Source organism: Cornus florida, unplaced genomic scaffold (genome assembly GCF_030987335.1).
Source record: "Cornus florida cultivar Cherokee Brave unplaced genomic scaffold, ASM3098733v1 CherokeeBrave_3.0.0_Hap2_Chr03, whole genome shotgun sequence".
In the NCBI taxonomy this organism is placed as follows: Eukaryota; Viridiplantae; Streptophyta; class Magnoliopsida; order Cornales; family Cornaceae; genus Cornus; species Cornus florida.
In genome coordinates this window covers 1,455,003-1,460,769 of record NW_026775573.1, presented here as the reverse complement: position 1 = coordinate 1,460,769, position 5,767 = coordinate 1,455,003, and the positions used below count along the sequence as shown (strand labels likewise).

Genomic DNA, 5,767 nt, shown 5'->3' with positions numbered 1-5,767 from the left:
CATATTTCAATACTCCTCAAATAAATCAAATTTTGAAAATACCAAAAAATAAATTTCAATAAATTGTAGTATCTTTTGGATTTTTTTACTTAAATCTCGTCCTTTTGTATGGCTCGGATTGGTTAAATGAAAATACACGTGAAAAGAAAAGAAAAGAAAAGAAAAGAAATTAAAATTAAAATTGAAATTGAAATTGAAATTGAAAGAAAGTGGAATGAAATGAATGAAAAATAAAATTAATTTTTTATCTTGTATTTTGTTAGGATGAAAAATTTTCTAATAAAATTGTAAAAAAATATTAGTTTATTAGTTTGGATAGCATATAAAAAAAAAAAAAAAAAAAAAAAAAAAAAAATTTGATTGTGCATCCACTAAAACTAATTTTTTGCAGTAAAATGATGAATTATTAATTTCAAATATATAATTGTTTATATTCATTTTTATTGTTTATATTTAAAATAAGGGCTTCGTAATATTTTCTTAAGTAAAACTAATTATTAGTTTAAGATAAACAAATTTAAAAAATCAGAGATAAAAAGACAATATTAGGAGAAAAATCAAATATTTCACCATATAAAATATATATATATGTATAAATATCTATACGGGATTATGAGTAGCAAGAATTATAACATAGAACAAACAATTAAAAAAATTAAAAAATTTATATTTAAACGCAGGATCTATTTTGAACAATTTTACCCAAATTATCTCATTGATATTATGTATATGTAACTGAATAATTTGCGTTGGAAACGTACCTCGTAATAGAAGTTGTTTTTGAGATAATTTACCTCGCCAATGTGTAAAATTGATGTGTATTTTGCATAATCATTTTACACGGCTACATCAACATATTTTCTCCATCCTCTCACTTTTTCATTCTGTTAATGAATCAATTTTATGTTGAGTAGATTTGTAAAAGTTATGTGGGATGCTTGGTATGACACGTGATTGTTTATTCTTGACTATTGACGTATATTTTTATACAAAAGGTACAAAAACAATGATTGGAGTTCAAAATAATTAGTCTTTTTAAAAATATATATATATTATGACACATCATATTTACAAAACAATCACGGGAGATGATTTAAATATAATAAATTAATTGGTGGGCCTAAAAATCATTTTCCATTTTTTATTATATATTTTATCAAATGCAGTGGGTCTAAAAACATCAATAAAAGGTACAAATATCCCTTAATGCTTAATGGTGGATATTGCTTCTTGCTAATGTGGTAGAGGGGTTGAGAAAAATGTTCAAAGCTAATTTTTATTTTCTATTTGTATAGTTAAAAAGTTTCTATCCACGACACAGTGGATAGAACCTACATTTGATATCATTACTTATGAGATTAATATGCATGTATAAGGAGAAGAGGTAGTGTTTTTTTATTTTATATTTTTAAATAAGAATATTATAATAGAAGTTAGAGATGCAAACCTCAAACTTGGACTACCAAAGACAACGAAAAACAACCCATCGCTAGGATTTTCATCTGAAAATAACAATTAGTAATTATATATATATATGCGTGTACATATATACAAAATCATTGTTGTAAATACATATACATGGAATCACTCATTGTTATACTCTGTTGAAAATCTCTATATATATATATATATTAATTCACGAGTATATTTGCGTTGATTTATTGGTTCTTGTTCAAATTAGAATTATACATATAAGTTTAAGTGCTTAACCTTATCAAGGTATACGCGTCTATGCATATGGTCGTTGGAGGAGAGGGGCTCAAGAGGGTGGTGGTAGGAGGTTGAGAGGGGAGGGGTGATGACCATAGGTAGAGCATCTCCAATAGACTTTCTAAAATTAGGCTCTCCGAATTTGCCACATCAGTATTTTTCAATAGCCACATAAGCATTTCCAATAGCCACGTCAGTATTTCCCATAGCCACGTCAACGTTTTAGAATCTCCAAATTTTAACCATCGCATATATTCCAATAGGAAAAAAAAATATTAATATTTTAATGTTATTTAAATTGTTAATAAATTATTATTTTTTCTGTTTGTTAGGGAATTTTTTTTTGTTTGATTAGCCAATATAGCCGTTAAACAGTAGAACAGTACCTAAAACGGATACAATGTCAACAGGAACATTAAAATTTTTGAAAAAGGAAAAAATTCACTTTTATCCAATCTTTGAAAAAAAATTTTTGGCCCAAAAACTTTAGGGCATTGTTTGTGCTAGCCAAACAGTGTCTTAACAACTTATTAGTTCAATTATGTTAAGGAAAAAAAAAAAGGCAAAAAAATACAAAAAAACTAATTTTTGGAATTTTTTTCACTGCCAAACATGCCTTTAAATGTATTATGGGCTACAGTGTTGCTGGATTACAATATTACTAGCCACAAAAGTTAAAAATCCAAAAAAGGGCGGGCTCGTAAGTCAGAAGTCTACAATCGCTAATTGGGTCGCCAAGAAAGGAGACCCATTCCGCGACCTAAAACATGGGGCCCATTTTTTAGAGACTCTATTGGAGCAGCCCAATAGTTAAAGAAGAATCTCTAAATTATGGACCTTTGGAGTCGCTCTTAGAAGAGGTGGAGGTGACCATGGTTGGAGGGTGGGAGTGTATAGGGTGGAGAAAATAGAGCGACAGATATATGGAAGGAGAGAGAGGGGAAAGAAAATAAATATAATAATGATAATTTTTTTATTTTAAAAAAAATTACAATAAGAGTGAGTTATTATGCATTAGAACGTTGTAATTTGAGGCATAGGATAAGACCACAACCTTGGAAGGGGATCCAAATCCGCTATCCAAACAACTAGCTAACTTCCTTTCTAACTATCAACTTGTATCTATTTACGGCAGAGTAAAACAATTAAAAATAATTAAAAAAAAATCTCTATGCACGCCTAATGTTGTCCTTCTAATAGCTTACCAACTTGTATCTATTTACAGTAGAGTAAAAAAAAAAAAAAAAAAAAAAATCTATGCACGGCTTAATGTTGCCCTAGTGTGATTTGAGATGGCAAAGATAAAATAAAACATTATTAGCCCCCCAAAAAAAAAAAAAATCCAAAAAACCTCTATAAAACGAACTACCTGCTCCTCGATTGGGTGGATGTGACAAGCAATTAGGGTTTTAGCTTTAGCAGTCGCCGCGCTTTTGCATCTATCGTTTCCGTTTGCTTCGAGGCAGGTTAGTTCTTTCCCGTCCGCACCATCTTTATCGTTAGAATTCCAAAATAGAGAGATAAGATGCGATTGCGATGAAGAGAACTCAGAAAAAGGTTGTGATTGTGGGATGTCTACATAGCCATCTCGCAAGATGAACCCTTTCTCTTATGGTTCGTATTCACTGAGCTCGCTTTCTCTCTCTGCCTCGATACTCGGATTCTGATCAAATTTTTTTTTTTTTTGCTTACTTTTCAATAATTCAATACAATTTTTTTTCTTTTTGGGTTTGATAAAAAAAAAAATTGGGGATGAGTGTTGAATGAGAAAACGAAGGACCTATGGAGGAAGTGCAATTAAAAGATGCGCTTTCGGCCAAGTTTGCCTTCGGACATTGATGTTAGAATGTAGATCACTGAATCTGATTTCATTTATTTCTGGTTCGGTTCATATCTGGATCTAAATTCTCACATATTCCATAGCGAAATCATTCACACTCTCCATAAAAAATATATATATATATATATATAGAGTATATGTAGTATGTATGATATATTAATGGGGCTTCCAATGGAAGCGAAGGTCCCAGCAGAGGGGTAGAGATTCTGATACGAGACCTGTCTAACACTTTGCCTATGTTAGATTGGCTGAATCGTAGGATGCACAGATTGTTCTTTGTTTTGGTGCTTCTGGAATCCTCAGCTACATTCCATTTACGTTTTCGTGTGTGTAAGGTGATTGGTTTTTAGATTCTGTTTCAATTTAACGATTGTTAATTGAGGTTGATTCTGAAATTCAAAAGGAAAGACACTACAACACATGTAAAATATAAATTGCACGCTCTAAATTTATTTTATATAGAAATTTTTAAAAGATTGAACATAAAATTTATATCTTTTCAAATCCTTCACATGTGTAAAAAATAAAAAATAAATAAAAAACAAGAAAAGAGTTTATAAATAATATCTCAGTGAATTAGATGAGACCAGCAACCTATAATGATGATCTTCCCCTGATTTTAAGAAATCATGAAGTTCGAGTTCATTGGAACGGGATAGAAATGGGTTGATCTGTAATATTATTTAACAACTCAAGGCAAGCACTTATTCTTAACATTTGGCATTAGAGTCATATTAGAGTTGGACCTGGTTCATGAGGCACTCGCCGGTAGGTAGGGTGGTCCAACCGTCACTTGCCGGGTTGATAGGGTGGCCCAATCGTAACGAGGGCGTACCTTATTTCAACGAGAGTGATGCGAGTTCGGATAGGAGAGAATGTTATAAAGGGTATTTGTTGGATTCGGATGAGAAATGAAAGGAATATAAATAGATGGATACGCTGTACTACCTAATGACTTAATTTTTGGCTGGTTGGATTAGAAGAGATGAATTTGGTATAATGCTAAAATATGCAATTTTGAGAAGTTTGACATCGTTATGAAATATATCGCAACTCTGTTTTGGAAGGAGGCACTGTAGAATTTGAAAATGACTCTCAGTCGGTGAAGAATGCTGTTCATCTTCCTCAAGCTTCCCCAATTGTGTAAACCCAAGAGGAGCAAATATTGTTGGTTAGATATGAATGATGGATCATATGATCTCTGAATGGGACGGGAGACGCCTATTTGTATAATTGTATCCAATCGGCTGTTCTCGTTGACGTTATATCTTGCTCGATTGATCTGCTACAAAGATCAATATGATTTTGTGGGCTTCATTGCTCCTTTTGTTTTGGGCTGGGCTTTGCTATTTAGTTTCCTTGTAAATTTCTCAACGGGTCTTCATTGGCCTTTTGCTTGCACTGGTTTATATTTCATATATACAATTAACTTTACCTTTATAAAAAAAAAAAAAAAAAAAAAAACTATTCACTTGAGTTAATCAAATGAATTAAAGCTTTGTGTACATATATTCAATAGTATTAGTCATATTCAAAAGTGAATAAAAGGGTCAATATATCATTTTTGAGGGACCAAAAAGTATTTTCATAAAGCCTACAAATCTTAAAATCTAGTTTCATTAGACCGTATGACTTCATATGAACAGAGTCGAATTTTAAATTTGTTTGTGAACTCAATTTGTGCTCAATTGGGATTGTGACAAGCTCGCTTCAACTTTAACTCGTTTAATAAATCAAATTGATCTTAATCTTATGTTTATGTTAGGCTCGGTTTAAAGTATTTTGGAACTCGTGTTCTTAAATATAGATAAAATTTCACTAAATATATAATATTGTTTCGTAACATAAAGCTTGCAAAATTATATGAAAAATCATGAACATGCTTATACAATTTTATAAGAACTAACCTAGAACCAAGGACAAACCTACATGCATGTAAGGGGGCAATTGCCCCCCTAATTTTATTATTTTTTTAATACAAAAATACCTTATTATTTTTTTCCTTTCTCACTAATGTTCATGAGCTTAACTTCCCAAAAAAAAATAAATAATAATAATAATAAAAAATAATTGTTCATGATTTGACCCGGAGCTGTAAGTAAACAATTACTACTAAATACTAATCGTGTGCAGTTCAATCTTTGCCAACCTAATTATTATCTTTCATTTATTTTCTTGTTTGGGCATTGAAATGAAAGAGAAGAATTTTACAAACAG

The 5,767-nt window shown here is 30.9% G+C and overlaps 1 non-coding gene across 1 annotated transcript; it reads left to right on the top strand.

The window, feature by feature from the left end:
* The first annotated feature begins 3,725 nt into the window (after positions 1–3,725).
* Positions 3,726–3,863, top strand: LOC132302122 (small nucleolar RNA snoR145). The gene has a single exon (XR_009480753.1). It is a non-coding gene; the product is annotated as a small nucleolar RNA snoR145 (small nucleolar RNA).
* The last annotated feature ends 1,904 nt before the right edge of the window (positions 3,864–5,767 follow it).